Consider the following 17,025-nt stretch of genomic DNA (forward strand, 5'->3'; position numbering starts at 1 on the left):
GGTCTAAGTCAGCGGACGGTGTTGGCTACTCTGTTGTTTTTCCTGATCGCACTTATATGTGCCGCTTGCCTCCGGAGACTAGCATCTTTACAGCGGAACTTTATGCTATTCTCTATGCTCTTCATCTCCTGCTTTCTCGTTGTCAGTCTTCCTTTGTGGTTGTTGTTGACTCTCGTAGTGCCCTCATGGCTCTCGGGTGCTTTAATCCAGTTCATCCAGTAGTTGTCGAGATCCAGCATTGGCTGTTTCTCGTTCACAGTAAATTTAAGTCGGTTGAGTTTTGTTGGGTTCCCAGCCATATTGGCGTGTCTTTAAATGAGCGTGCGGATGCTGCCGCTAAGGAAGCTGTCCGCTCTTGTCCCATCTCTCGTAAAGGCATTCCGTATTCCGACTTTTACCCGGTTATCCATTCCTCAGTCCTTACCCGTTGGCAGGCTTCTTGGTTGTCTGTTACTGGTAACAAGCTACGTACTCTTAAATGTTGTGTTTCCTCGTGGCCGTCCTCCTTCCACCGTAACCGGCGGTGGGAAACAGCTCTGGCGAGGTTGCGTATTGGCCATACTCGCTTAACCCATGGTCACTTGATGGAGCGCCGCCCTGCTCCTTATTGTCCTAGTTGCGTTGTCCCTCTTACGGTCGTGCATGTCCTTCTTGAATGTCCTGACTTCCAGGACGAGCGTGTGTCTTGCTTTCCGACCGCCCCTCGCGGTCACCTGTCCCTCGATAGAATTCTTGGTGACTCGGATACTTTTGATATCGTTCGCCTTATGCGTTTTTGTTCTCGTATTGGCATCCTCGGTGATATTTAGCGCCCTCTGATTATTTTGCGTATTTGATGGTGCTACATAGCCTTCCCGGTTTGGTGCCTTCTTTTGATAATTACTTACTTACTTCATGAGTGTCCAGAGTGTGGGAAGAGATTCAGTCTGCGTGGAAATATGAAGACTCACATGTTAGTGCATTCAGGTGACAAACCTCATGAATGTCCAGAGTGTGGGAAGAGATTCAGTCATCGTGGAAGTATGAAGACTCACAGGATGGTGCATGCGGATGAGAGACCTTTTCAATGTGCCGAGTGTGGCAAAAAATTTAGAGAACGTAGAACTATAATACAGCACATGTTAGTGCATTCAGGTGACAAACCTCATGAATGTCCAGAGTGTGGGAAGAGATTCAGTCATCGTGGAAGTATGAAGACTCACAGGATGGTGCATGCGGATGAGAGACCTTTTCAATGTGCCGAGTGTGGCAAAAAATTTAGAGAACGTAGAACTATAATACAGCACATGTTAGTGCATTCAGGTGACAACCCTCATGAGTGTCCAGTGTGTGGGAAGAGATTCAGTCGTCTTGGAGATATGAAGACTCACATGTTAGTGCATTCAGGTGATAAGCCTCATGAGTGTCCAGAGTGTGGAAAGAGATTCAGTCAGCTTGCAAGTATGAAGCGTCACATGAAAGTGCATGTGGATGAGAAACCTTTTCAATGTGCCGAGTGTGGCAAAAAATTTAGAGAACGTAGAACTATAATACAGCACATGTTAGTGCATTCAGGTGACAAACCTCATGAATGTCCAGAGTGTGGGAAGAGATTCAGTTATCGTGGAAATATGACGACTCACATGTTAGTGCATTCAGGTGATAAACCTCATGAGTGTCCAGAGTGTGGGAAGAGATTCCGTCAGCTAGGACATATGAAGAGGCACAAGATACATGCAGATAATAGGCTAAACACTTTGAGTGTGGAAGATAATTAAGAAAATATTGAAGGATAATAAGGCACATAATGGTATATTAACTTACCTTTAATCACAATGTCAGTTGGATGTTCTTCAGAGGTAATTATATTTCGTTTGTGAAAAAACACTTCACCATGAAAGGTAAAAATCTGAAGATATTTTACTATATTGTTCTTTTATGAAAGTTAGATGACCAAGCAAGAACTACAGAAGCTGTCACTGTAGGAAAACTCGAAATTGCTTATAAGTATATAAATATCTATTTAGTTTAGCAAAGATAAAACAAAGCTTTAAATGTTTTTCTTCATATTTATGTAAATAATAATGTGCTATTTTTTGCTCTCTGTGGAAATTGATATAAAATTCAATATACTCTGTTGCTAAATTATGGACCTTTTTGTTGTAAAATTATTTAGCATTGGAGTTGGTGAAGAAGACAGTCTGAGATGTACTTAAGATGAGATCATTTGATTGATAGGGAAATGTAGGTTAATCAAGGAATTTTCTCATCAGATTCAAATGCAAACTGATGTCCGTTCTTTATTTTTTGTTTAGGGCTATTTATGAGTTCTACTCCTGATTATAAATATTTCACCAAAAAGTTTATTGACGGCAGACTGGTATTTATAACTGTCAGTGAAGTGACTATGAAATTTAAATTTATATTACTCTAGAAATTTATATCACACTAAATTTACCAGAAATTTATATTACTCTAGCCTAACTTTATCAGATATGCTGTAATTGTCTAGGAATATTAATTTACCTGATTTACCCGAGGGCCACAAACCCTAGTGGCCTTGATGAGAATAGGAAGTCAGCGGCTTGTTAAATTTCTCCCCCCCCCCCCTTCCCGGTTCCCCCATTTACTTTGATGATCCTTTCCAGGTATATTTTGAAATTCAGCACAGTTTTGGCAGTTATGTTTTTGGCGGTTGGGCAGTTCCATGGATCAATAACCCTGTGGGGTGAAAAAAGCCTGATTCGAAGTTATATTAGCCTGATTACCAATTATATGTACTTCGCCAGCTTCAGCGTCAAGGGTGCCGAGTCTGTCCTGTCTCTGGGTGCAGTCTATAGAATTCCCAACACTGATGTGTCTGAATTCAACTCAAACCTTAGAAATCTAATACTTGATAACAGACTGAACAAAAACCACCTAATTATCGCAGGGGACTTTAATATTGACCTCTGCGAGCCAGAACACCCTACTGCTGTTAGCTTCCTCAACTGTATGAATTCCTGCTTCCTCATACCCTTAAATCACTAGACCTACTAGAATCACTGATAGCACTGCCACGACTCTAGATCACATCTGGACCAACATAACCTCTCCGCTTACTTCAGGTATAATCACCGATAGCACTACAGACCACTACCCCACATTTCTCTTAACTAACATTAGCACACCACCTCTAGAAACAAGGGAGTTAAGCTTTAGGCTGCACAATGAAACTGCTATAAACAATTTTATAACTGCTGCTGATAATGTCAACTGGGAGTCCGAGTTAGGTAACATAGGGGACATCAACCTAGCAGTGCAATCTTTTCTACAAACAACTCTTAGCCTTTATAACACCCACTGTCCTAGGCTTACAAAACAAGTCACAAGCAAAAGGCTTAACAATCCTTGGCTTACAAAGGGAATACTGAAAATCCATTAACAAAAAACACGACCTTGAGAAGAAGTATAGGTTAGGAATTGTCTCCAAAGAATTCTCAAAGAATTACTCATTATTGCTATCTAAGATAATTAGACGAGCCAAAACTAAATACTACGAAGATAAATTTACTCAAATAAAGAGCAACATTAAACAAACTTGGAGCACAATTTCACAAATATTGGGATCAAAGAAATCTTTAAATAACAACCGACTCTCCTGTCTAATAACGATGGTCAGCTTTCAGCCTCTGATTCTGCTATTGGGTTCAATAGGTTCTTCTCTTCCATTGGTTCATCCCTTGCAAATGATATTCCATCTTCCAGTACTGACATTAAGGACTATCTTACAGGTAACTATCCACAGTCTCTGTACCTAAAGCCTATTAACTCCACTGACGTCAATGAGATAATCCTTTCCCTTAAAACCAAGTCTGGTGCCCTTGAGGAGATACCAACTTTAATTTACAAAAAAGCCCTCCAGATCTTTAGCCCCTGCTATTGCTTTGCTCTTCAACAAGTCACTTGAACTCCAAACCTTTCCAGATATTCTAAAAAAAGCGAGAGTAACGCCTGTCCACAAATGTGGTGACCCCACAGATGTTAACAACTACAGACCTATATCAATCCTGCCAAACTTGTCAAAAATTTTTGAAAAACTTATATATAAGCAGCTTTACTCATATCTAGCCAAACTCAATATACTTAGCCCTTGCCAATATGGCTTCAGACCCAAAAAAAGCACTAACGATGCACTTATTAGTATGCTTAACTCGATTCATACAGCTCTTGATAAAAAGGAGTTCCCTGTTGGGTTATTTGTGGACCTGCGTAAAGCTTTTGATACTGTCAACCACCATAACCTTCTTCTTAAATTACATCATTATGGAGTCAGAGGACACTCCCTACAATACCTCGAGTCCTACCTTACTGACAGGCTCCAATATGTTTCTGTGAATAATACAATTTCTCCCACCCTACCCATCACATTGGTGTTCCTCAGGGCAGCATACTTGGCCCTCTCCTCTTTCTCATCTACATTAATGACCTTCCAAATGCCTCCCAACACCTCAAACCAATTCTATTTGCTGACGACACAACCTTCATTTACTCCAGTCCTGACCCTCTTGCTCTAAATGCCACAGTAAATACTGAGCTAAATAAAGTCCATCTTTGGCTAACTGCCAACAAACTCACCCTTAACATTGACAAAACTTTCTATATTCTGTTTGGCAATAAATCCTCTAGTCATATAAATCTCAAAATAAACAATACCCAAATTTGTAACAAATTAGATGACAAATTCCTTGGCATTCTCATTGACCACAAGCTGAATTTCCAGGGACACATTCTAAATATATCAAAAAAAGTTTCAAAAACTGTGGGCATTCTTTCTAAGATCAGATATTATGTACCACGCCCTGCCCTGGTGACTCTCTATTACTCCTTATCTATCCTTATCTCAACTATGGTATTTGTGCTTGGGGTTTCTACTACCCAAAATCACTTACGTCCTCTAATTACCCAACACAAAGCTGCTATTAGAACAATATCCAACTCTGGCCCCAAACATCACTCGGTACCCCTACTCAAATCTCTGAATATGTTAGATATTAAGTCACTGCACATTCTCTCATGTGTATTATACATATATAAAACGCTAAACTATAATGCCAATCCTGATCCTAAAAGCTTCATAGAAGGTTGTAACAGAACCCATGAGCACCACACCAGAAATAAATACAGTTTTGATATTCCTAGAGTACGTCTTAATCAAACTAGAAATGCTCTGCAAATCAAGGGGCCCAGAATGTGGAATGACCTTCCCAACCATGTTAAAGACTGTACCTCTCTCAACCAGTTTAAGATAAAAACTAAACACTACCTAATAAATTCCCTGTAATCTACCTCACTCCTCTATTGTCAACCCATGTCTGTTATTTTCTTTTTTTTTTTTTTTTTTTTTTTTTAATCAACACTGTTTGTCAACCTATTGTATTTGTGCTGCTTTTTCAGTCATGTTCCCCCTTTTTTTATCTTTATTTGTATTTGTTCTCAACACTTTTTATTCTTTATGCTCAATTAGTATTAAGTTCTAGATATTTATGTTTTTCTTGCCCGAAACGCATTGCGTAATAGTGGCTTTAGGCATTGTATGTACTAGCTCTATCTATATATCAATCCATTAATGTAACATCACTTGTATGTATATACCTTACCTGAATAAACATCTGAATCTGAATCTGAATCTGAATCTGAATATATTAGCCTGACTGGCATAATCCTCAATGACAATTATATTATCCAAACTGGCAATTATATTAGGATGATTGTGAATTACATAAGCTTGATTGGCAATTATATTAGGATGACTGTCAATTTATATCAAAGGGATATTTATTTATGTTGTGGTGCTCGTGGGTTCCATTACATCTGTCAATGAAGAAGTTTCAGATTAGGATTAGCATTTAGGAACAAGGTTCTGTACATGTAAATATCACAAGAGAATGTGCAAACCGTCTGTATATTTAACATGTTCAAGGATTTAAAGAGAGATTCTGTGTGTTGTTTCAAGACAATTTTATAGTTCTCATAGCAGATTTTTGTTGGTTGATGATGGGCTTGAGGTAATTTGCAGTGCATGAATGAACCCCATGCATAGATACCATATGTTGAGATACCTACCCTAATTTACAAAAAAAGCATCTAGATCTTTAGCTCCAGCCATTGCATTGCTCTAAAACAGGGGTCTCCAAACTATGGCCCGCGGGCCACATCCGGCCCGCCACATAATTTCATCCGGCCCTCTAAACAAATCCCTGTGTGGTGGCCTTGAAAAAATAATTATCGTACGAATGGCATCGCAGAATTATTCAAAGCTGGGGCTGCTGACTGGTGGCGCTCAACCCGAGTCAGTTTTCCTCTCTCTCGATAGTGTGACGCACAGATACTAATACTGGTAGGTATGTGTTGTGCATTACAACCAATCAGTTGTGTATAACTGTATATTGTGGGGATGGAGGGCGAGTGGGGCTTCGCTGCTTCCGTTTCAGGGAGCACAAACACTGTACAATATTCTTTTCTCTGTACTTTGACAATGCCTTTATCTTAGTTATACAAAATAGCAATAATACTATTGTAGCCAAAAATATTGCATGTTTAAAATAGTTAAAATGGTAACCATTAAGTTTATCAACGAAAGCTGTTGCCATAATATTTACCACTTTATAATAGTATCATTCGTCACACTAATTTGGTTGCATAAAACTAAAGGCAGGAATCTATTTAGTTTACCCTGATTTTTTCCAAAAAGATATGTTTTAATTTTTCCATGTTTATACTTTAATATTTGAGGAAATTAAATTACTGGCACTGATTTGTTTTTTGTTTTTTTTCATTTTTTATTCCTCCGGCCCGCATAAATATGGGAAATATATAATGTGGCCCTTACATTGAAAAGTTTGGAGACCCCTGCTCTAAAACAAATCACTTGAATTCCAAATCTTTCCTGATATTCTAAAAAAACAGACATACTAAACTTAGTCCATAAAAGTGGCAATCTCACTGAAGTCAACAATTTTAGACGTATATCAATTCTGCCAGTGATGTCTGAAATATTTTAAAGACTTAATCTACAAACAGCCTTACTCCTATTTAGCAAAACAAAATATACTTAGTTCATGCCATAATTGCTACAGGCCCCAAAAAAGACCAATCATGCACTGATTAGTATGATTAACTTGACATATGCAGCTCTTGGAAAAAATGGGTACCCTGTTCATTTATTTGTTGAACTACATAAGACTTTTTGACACTGTTAACACATTAACCTTCTTAAATTACAACATTATGGAGTAAGAGGTCACTCACTCCAATACCTACAATCTTGCCTCATTGACAGGCTCCGCTATGTCTCTTTGAATGATTGCAATTCTCCCACTCTAGCCATTAACACCGGAGTTCCACCGGGCAGTATTCTTCGCCCTCTCGTCTTTCTCATCTCCCTCTCCCTTTCCATCCCATTGCCATTGTGATGGGGCTTGGTTGGCAGATGCTACCTTACTTTGAGGTTACCTTGAATTGTTTTCGGGACTTAGCGACTCCACGGTCCGGTCGTCGACCAGGCCTCCTCGTTGCTGGACTGGTCAACCAGGCTGTTGGATGCGGCTGCTCGCAGACTGAAGTATGAGTCACAGCCTGGTTGATCAGGTATTCTTTGGAGGTGCTTATCCAGTTTTCTCTTGAGCACTGTGAGGGGCCGGCCAGTTATGCCCCTCATGTGTAGTGGAAGCGTGTTGAACAGTCTCGGGCCTCTGATGTTGATAGAGTACCTGTTACCTAATACCTGGTACCTTATTAACTCCATGTAACCTTCCCTACCCCTAAATGTCAACCCATGTCTTATTTTTTTAAACAATGCTGTTTGTTGACCAACTTATATATTGGCTATTTTCTACCATGTTCCCCCTTTTTTTTATCTTTTATTTTTTCTTTCAACACAATTTTTACTTTAAGCTCAATTACTATTAAGTTTTAGTCTAAGTGTTTTTTCCTAACCACCTTGCCCGAAACTCTCTGAGTACTAGTGGCTTTAGGTATTGTATGTACTAGCTCTGTCTATAAATCCAACATTATGTTTGTAACTAATCTTCTATGTATGTACTTTTACCTGAATAAAAAATTGATTTTATTTGATTTGTTGCATCTCTGCTTTTCATTGGGGGAATTCTCTACATCCTGCCATGCCTTCTGGTCTCATGTGATGTTATTTCTGTGTGCAGGTTTGGAACCAGCCCCTCTACTATTTTCCATGTGTAAATTATAATGTATCTCTCCCGCCTGCGCTCAAGAGAATACAGATTTAGGCTCTTTAGTCGGTCCCAATAGTTTAGATGTTTTCCTGAGTGAATTCTAGCAGTAAAGGATCTCTGCATACTCTCCATGTCAACAATTTCTCCTGCTTTGAAAGGGGCTGTCATTGTGCTGCAGTATTCCACTCTTAGAGAGCACTAGCGTCTTGAAAATTATCATCATCGGTATAGAAACTCTAGTTTGAAAAGTTCATGTTATTCAACCTGTCATTTTTCTTGCAGTTGTGACGGCTACATTATTGTGTACTTTAAAGGTAAGGTCTTCCAACATAAGTACACCCAAATCCCTTACATTGCTTTAGTTCTATGTTATGATTTGGCTGCATTTTGTGTGGTTTCTGCTTTTATAATTTCATTTTTTCCATAGCGCAAGAGCTGGAACATACCTTCATTAAATTCTATATTATTTTCTGTAGTCCATTGAAAGACCTGATTTACGTGTGATTGGAGGTTTGCTGTATTTTCTATGTTGTTTACTCGTAAAAATTTGTGTGTCATGTGCAAAGGATGATACAGTGCTATAGATTGTGTCCTTGTTTATGTCTGATATGAGGATGAGAAAAGTACTGAAGCAAGCACAGTACCCTGGGAGACTGAGCTCTTCACAGTTGATGGTCCGGATTAAATTTTGTTGACTATTAGAATTGGGTTCTGTTAGTCAGGACATTGTAGATCCATCTGCCTGTTTTTCCGGTAATTCCTTTTCCACCTATTTTGTGTGCAATAACACTTTGGCCACATTTGTCGAAGGCTTTTGCGAAATCTTTGTAAATTATATCAGCGGTTTGCTTGTCTTCCATACCATCTCAGGGCATTTCATAGTTGTCCAGCAGTTGTGATAGGCAAGGGCATCCAGTTTTGAAACCATGTTGTCCAGGGTTATGGAGATGCTGTGATTCCATGTGTTTTGTGATCTTATTTCTTAGCACTCTCAGAGATTTTTTAAGTTGAGTGATATTAGTGCTATCGGTTTGTAATTTTTTTCTTGTGCTTTATTTCCACCTTTATGGAGTGGTGCTATGTTTGCTGATTTTAGTATGTCAGGGATAACACCAGTATCTAGGCTTTGCCTCCAAAGAGTGTGAAGGGCCTGCAACAGTGTTTTTTTACAGTTCATGATGAATATGGAGTTTCAAGAATCAGGGCCTGTTGCTGAGTTCATAGGCATACTTTCTATGGCTTCTTCAAAATCCAGTGAGGGATAGGGTGACATAAGATAAATGATTTGATGTTAGCATCACATCCATGAAAAATTAATTTGGGTTTGGGTTGTCAATCTTTAGTGTGTGTAGTGGTTTGCTGCAAACAGTCGTATTGATTAATCATTATTTCGCTCATTACTTTGTCATCTGTGAAAGCTCTATCTCTGTCGCAAGGGCCTGATATTAGATGTCGTTTTTGATAAATAAATAAATAAATAAATATAAATAAATATGTTTATTCAGGTAAGGTACATACATACAAGTGATGTTACATTAATGGATTGATATATAGATAGAGCTAGTACATACAATGCCTAAAGCCACTATTACGCAATGCGTTTCGTGCAAGAAAAACATTAATATCTAGAACTTAATACTAATTGAGCATAAAGAATAAAAAGTGTTGAGAACAAATACAAATAAAGATAAAAAAAAAAGGGGGGAACATGACTGAAAAAGCAGCACAAATACAATAGGTTGACAGTGTTGATTAAAAAAAAATAACAGACATGGGTTGACAATAGAGGAGTGAGGTAGGTTACAGGGAATTTATTAGGTAGTGTTTAGTTTTTATCGTAAACTGGTTGAGAGAGGTACAGTCTTTAACAAGACAAGACACATGAGGACACTGGGTGACACGAAGCTGTGACTAGTATTTTTGTCTATATCCGAGATTAGAATGAGAAATAGCAGCTGTGCAAGGACTGTGCCCTAGGGGTAGAGAACTTTTCACTGCACTTGGGCTTGATCTTATATGATCGACTGTCACATTCTGCATTCTGTTTGACAGTTGAAAATCCAATGCCCCACTTTTCCCGTTATTCCCATTGATTTCATTTTATTGGCTATCACTCCCATTTTATGCGCTATCACTCCATGGTCACATTTGTAGAATGCCTTTGCAAAGTCTGTGTATACAACATCTGCATTTTGCTTTTCTTCTAAGCCTAATGTTATTTTGTCATAGTGGTTGAATAACTGTGACAAACAGGATCTTCTCACTTTAAATCCATGTTGTCCTGGGTTGTGTAGGTCATTATTTTCCATCAAACTAAAAGTTTGATTCCTAATTACTCTCTCAAAACCTTTTTTTATGTGTGATGTTAGTGCAACTGGTCTATAATGTTTTGCCAAAGCTTTACTACCTTCCATGTGCAGAGGAGCTATATATGCTTATTTAAGTGCTGCTGGTATCCCCCCCCCCTGTATCAAGGCTCTTTTTCTATATTATATTGAGCTCTCATGCTACTGGTACTTAATATTTTTTTAGGAATATTGAATTCCATGAGTTTGGACCAGGGACTGAGTGCACGGGTATGTTGTCAATTTCTCTTTCAAAGTCTTACAAGTTCATGTTAATACCTGTTATATTATCTGCAGCTTGGATGTCATTCATAAAGAAGCTGTCTGGATCTTCAACTTTCATGTTGTTTATTCGGGTGCTAAACAGTCTCATACTGGCTTTTTATCTTATAGATAGAGCTAGTACATACAATGCCTAAAGCCACTATTACGCAAAGCGTTTCGGGCAGGAAAAACACTAAGACTAAAACTTAATACTAATTGAGATTAAAGTATAAATTGTGTTGAGAAAAAATAAGAATCCGAGGCCATGCACTGGACTATATCCAATCCTATCTTAGTGAAAGACACCAATATGTAGCCATCAATAATATAATCTCTCCCACTCTACCAATAACTGTTGGAGTGCCACAGGGCAGCATCTTGGGGCCTCTTCTATTTCTTATATACATTAATGATCTGCCTAATGTCTCTAACATTCTGAAACCTATTTTGTTTGCTGATGATACTACCCTCATCTACTCCAACCCCAACCCACATACACTAAATGATGTTAATAATGAACTAAAAAAAGTCCACTTATGGATGTCAACCAACAAACTAACACTTAACATAGAAAAGACCTACTACATCCTATTTGGAAGCAAATCTACAAATGCAATTCAGCTTCAGATAGACAATGTAAACATTAGCAATAAAAATGATGGAAAGTTTCTTGGCATATTCCTAGACAGGAGATTCAACTTCAGTACCCACATACAACACATAACTAAGAAAGTCTCTAAAACAGTTGGTATACTCTCCAAAATCAGATATTATGTTCCTAACTCTGCTTTCATCTCTCTATATTATGCACTAATCTATCCCTATCTCAACTATGGTATCTGTGCATGGGGTTCAACCACTGCAAACCACCTCAAGTCCATCATCACCCAGCAAAAATCTGCTATCAGAATAATATCAAATTCTGCTTTCAGACAACACACAACCCCCTTGTTTAACTCCCTAAACATGCTAAACATAATCTCACTCCACAAATTCTCTTGTGTCAACTACATTTACAAAACCCTGTTCTTAAATGCAAATCCTTGTCTGAAACTCTTCCTGGACAGATGTAATAGGACCCATTATCACCACACCAGAAATAAATATCTCTTTGATATCCCCAGAGTTAAACTTAATCTGTGTAAACACTCTATGCAAATAAAGGGACCCAGTTTATGGAACTCACTCCCTACTGAAGTGAAAAGCTATCCAACTTTTATATCATTTAAAATCAATACTAAAAAGTACCTAATTTCATCTTCATAGTTTTTCACTTTTTGCCTTAAAATTGCACGGTATCAATTGCTACCCAATCTCCCAACCTTTATGTTCCCAATTTGAACATCTTTACCATTGTGATCATTGCTGTTTTCTTATATGTGCTGCCAATCTGTTGTATGGTGTTCATAAATCTTGTTTATCTGTATCTTTTGCTACCCAGTCTCCCAATCTTTATGTACCCAATCTGAACATCTTTACCATTGTGATCATTGCTGTCTTATATGTGCTGTCAATCTGCTGTATGGTGTCTATTAATCTTGTTTAAATTACTAATCACGCTGTCAATGTAATCAATCAGAGCTTTAATATAACAATGTGCTTTAATATACTTACTTATCTCTCTCATCTCATTTTTCTCTTGTAATGTATCTTTATAATTTATCAATTCTGATTGAAATTACCTACTTAAAATTATCTGCTAGATTAAGGACCTGCCCGAAACGCTGCGCGTACTAGTGGCTTTACAAGAATGTAAATACTGTACTATCCAATGTATTCTCACAAACCCAATGTACCTTGTATATATATAAATAAATAAATAAATAAATAAATAAATAAATAAATAAATAAATAAATAAATTAGAAAAAATGGAAAAAAGGGGGAGGGAAACATGGCAGAAAAAAAAGCAAAAATACAATTTGGTAAAAAAACAGCATTACTTAAAATAGAAGACATGGGTTGACATTTTGGCGGTGAGGTAGGTTACATTGAGTTAATTAGGTAGTACTTAGTTTTTAACTTAAACTGGTTGGGAGAGGTACATTCTTTAACATAATTGGGAAGGTCATTCCACATTCGAGGTCCATTGATAATAATAATAATTTTTATTTAGGTAAGGTACATACATAAAGAGATTTTAAAAAAGTTTGTTGGCTTTATAGATAGAGCTAGTACATACAATGCCTAAAGCCACTATTACGCAAAGCGTTTCGGGCAGGAAAAACATTAATGACTAAAGCTTAAAACTAATGGGTAAAAAGAATAAGATGTGTTGAGTACAAATGAAAATAGAGGTAAAAGAGGGGGGAACATTGTTGAAAAAGCAGCACAAATACAATTACAAATTATTACAGAAAATTACATTCAAACAGCGTTGATTTGAAAAAAAACAAAAAAAACATACATGGGTTGACAACAGAGGGGTAAGGTAGGTTACAGGGAATTTATTAGGTATAGCTTCATTTTTAACTTAAACTGGTTGAGAGAGATACAGTCTTTAACATGGTTGGGAAGGTCATTCCACATTCTGGGCCCCTTGATTTGTAGAGCATTTCTGGTTTGATTAAGTCGTACTCTAGGAATATCAAAACTGTATTTATTTCTGGTGTGATGCTCATGGGTTCTGTTCCAACCTTCTATGAAGCTTTTGAGATCAGGATTGGCATTATAGTTTAGCGTTTTATATATGTATAATACACATGAGAGAATGTGCAGTGACTTAATGTCTAACATATTCAGAGATTTGAGTAGGGGTACCGAGTGATGTCTGGGGCCAGAATTGGATATTGTTCTAATAGCAGCTTTGTGTTGAGTAATTAGAGGACGTAAGTGATTTTGGGTAGTAGAGCCCCAAGCACAAATACCATAGTTGAGATATGGATAGATAAGGGAGTAATAGAGAGTCACCAGGGCAGGGCGTGGTACATAATATCTGATCTTAGAAAGAATGCCCACAGTTTTTGAAACTTTTTTTGATATGTTTAGAATGTGTCCCTGGAAATTCAGCTTGTGGTCAATGATAATGCCAAGGAATTTGCCATCTAATTTGTTACAAATTTGGGTGTTGTTTATTTTGAGATTTATTTGATTAGAGGATTTATTGCCAAACAGAATATAGAAAGTTTTATCAATGTTAAGGGTGAGTTTGTTGGCAGTTAGCCACAGATGGACTTTATTTAGCTCAGTATTTACTGTGGCATTTAGAGCAAGGGGATCAGGACTGGAGTAAATGAAGGTTGTGTCGTCAGCAAATAGAATTGGTTTGAGGTGTTGGGAGGCATTTGGAAGGTCATTAATGTAGATGAGAAAGAGGAGAGGGCCAAGTATGCTGCCCTGGGGAACACCAATGTTGATGGGTAGGGTGGGAGAAATTGTATTATTCACAGAAACACATTGGAGCCTGTCAGTAAGGTAGGATTTGAGGTATTGTAGGGAGTGTCCTCTGACACCATAATGATGTAATTTAAGAAGGTTTTGGTGGTTGACAGTATCGAAAGCTTTACGCAGGTCCACAAATAACCCAACAGGGAACTCATTTTTATCAAGAGCTGTCTGAATCGAGTTAAGCATACTAATAAGTGCATCGTTAGTGCTTTTTTTGGGCCTGAAGCCATATTGGCAAGGGCTAAGTATATTGAGTTTTGCTAGATATGAGTAAAGCTGCTTATAAATTACTTTTTCAAAAATTTTTGACAAGTTTGGCAGGATTGATATAGGTCTGTAGTTGTTAACAACTGTGAGATCACCACATTTGTGGACAGGCGTTACTCTCGCTTTTTTTTAGAATATCTGGAAAGGTTTGGAGTTCAAGTGACTTGTTGAAGAGCAAAGCAATAGCAGGGGGTAAAGATCTGGAGGCTTTTTTGTAGATTAAAGTTGGTATCTCCTCAAGGTCTCCAGACTTGGTTTTAAGGGAAAGGATTATCTCATTGACGTCAGTGGAATTAATAGGCTTTAGGTACAGAGACTGTGGATAGTTACCTGTAAGATAGTCCTTAATGTCAGTACTGGAAGATGGAATATCATTAGCAAGGGATGAACCAATGGAAGAGAAGAACCTATTGAACTCAATAGCAGAATCAGAGGCTGAAAGCTGACCATCGTTATTAGACAGGAGAGTCGGTTTGTTATTTATAGACTTCTTTGATGCCAATATTTGTGAAATTGTTCTCCAAGTTTGTTTAATGTTGCTCTTTATTTGGGTAAATTTATCTTCGTAGTATTTAGTTTTGGCTCGTCAATTTATCTTAGATAGCAATAATGAGTAATTCTTTGAGAATTCTTTGGAGACAATTCCTAACCTATACTTCTTCTCAAGGTCATGTTTTTTATTAATAGATTTAAGTATTCCCTTTGTAAGCCAAGGATTGTTAAGCCTTTTGCTTGTGACTTGTTTTGTAAGCATAGGACAGTGGGTATTATAAAGGCTAAGAGTTTTTTGAAGAAAAGATTGAACTGCTAGGTTGATGTCCTCTATGTTACCTAACTCGGACTCCCAGTTGACATTATCAGTAGCAGTTATAAAATTGTCTATAGCAGTTTCATTGTGTAGTCTAAAACGTATCTCTCTTGACTCAAGAGGTGGATTGCTAATGTTAGTTAAGAGAAATGTGGGGTAATGGTCTGTAGTGCTATCGGTGATTATACCTGAAGTAAGCGGAGAGGTTATGTTTGTCCAGATGTGATATAGAGTCGTGGCAGTGCTATCAGTGATTCTAGTAGGTCTAGTGATTAAGGGTATGAGGAAGCAGGAATTCATACAGTTGAGGAAGCTAACAGCAGTAGGGTGTTCTGGCTCGCAGAGGTCAATATTAAAGTCCCCGGCGATAATTAGGTGGTTTTTGTTCAGTCTATTATCAAGTATTAGATTTCTAAGGTTTGAGTTGAATTCGGACACATCAGTGTTAGGAATTCTATAAACTGCACCCACAGACAGGACAGACTCGGCACCCTTGACTCTGAAGCTGGCGAAGATATACTCCCCATAGCAGTCTCTAGTTCTAATTTCTTTTAAGCATGTTAGTTCTTGGTGGTAGTAAGGAGCAGTGCCACCACCTCTCTGAAGTTGACGACAGTTGTGAATTGCTGAGTAGTTAGGCATGTTAAAGAGTTGAGTAGTATCCTCTTTCAACCATGTTTCAGTAAGTATAATAAAAGAGAATTTGTTGTCAATAGCTTTGTTACAACAATAGAAGTGGGGCTTCTATGGGGTACTGGTACTATTAAGGGGTAAAGGTAGTTAGAAGACAAGAGTATCAAATATGGGAGAGCTAAAAGGCCCGGCCCCCAAAATAAACTATCCACAGTAGTAATAACTTGCTACAAGGCCATATATGTTAGTCTAAGGGTTGATCACTGCGCTCCCTCCTTGGAAGAAGAGATACTCTGTAATTCATGTACTTATTTATTAACCCCTTAACAACCCCCCATATACACTCACACCAATAACAATAATAATAATAACTTTACCACACTATCTTACGTTAAAAGCCTTGGTCCACATAGACAGGATACAAGGTTTACACTAATAACAAGCTAGGGTAAAGTACTACTGGATAAGCACTGAAGCTGGATGCAGCTTAGGGTAGTGAGACCATGTGGTACCCTAATACAAAACACAACACTTAGGGTAAACAAACACTGGCAAATACTAACCCCAGGTCTCACCAATAGTTACTACCAGAGTAGGTACACTTACTAATGCCCCGTACTTAGCTTAAGGATACAGGAACTTCAGGTAAGGGAAATAAGTAAGAGGAGAAGGGAGGAGAGTAGGGGTGCAGCCACAGAGTAGGTCTTATCCGCACAACACCAGCCAGAGAGAAGAGCGAGCTAGCGACCAGCTGCCTCCCTCATTTCGTGGTGCCGGAAGGAGCCTAATTGATCGTGCAGCTAAGCACATTAAAGATCTTCCCCTATGCAACGTATTGTTACTTTATGAATGATTAGAAAGTATTAGTAAGCAAAGTTGGTGCCTATGTTATTATTTAATAATCAACCCCCAGCTCAGTCTTTAAATGCTCTTTGAGAAACAATAATAGTCTTACGTCTGGCAGGGAAGATACAAACAATTGCCATTCGAAATGCGCCAACTGTACACTAGGAAGTTTAATAGCTCAATTTTGACCTCTGGTTTCCACTGGAGAACCCACGGTTTTAACACTCCTCCCCCCTTCAGAGAAAAAAAAATGTGACTACTAGAATA

General features: G+C 38.0%; 1 protein-coding gene across 2 annotated transcripts in view; it reads left to right on the forward strand.

Annotated features, from left to right (window-relative positions):
* Positions 1–17,025, forward strand: part of LOC138352849 (uncharacterized) — a 569,251-nt gene that overhangs the window by 304,083 nt on the left and 248,143 nt on the right. The window lies entirely within an intron of this gene.

This window comes from Procambarus clarkii, chromosome 55 (assembly GCF_040958095.1).
Source record: "Procambarus clarkii isolate CNS0578487 chromosome 55, FALCON_Pclarkii_2.0, whole genome shotgun sequence".
NCBI lineage: Eukaryota > Metazoa > Arthropoda > Malacostraca > Decapoda > Cambaridae > Procambarus > Procambarus clarkii.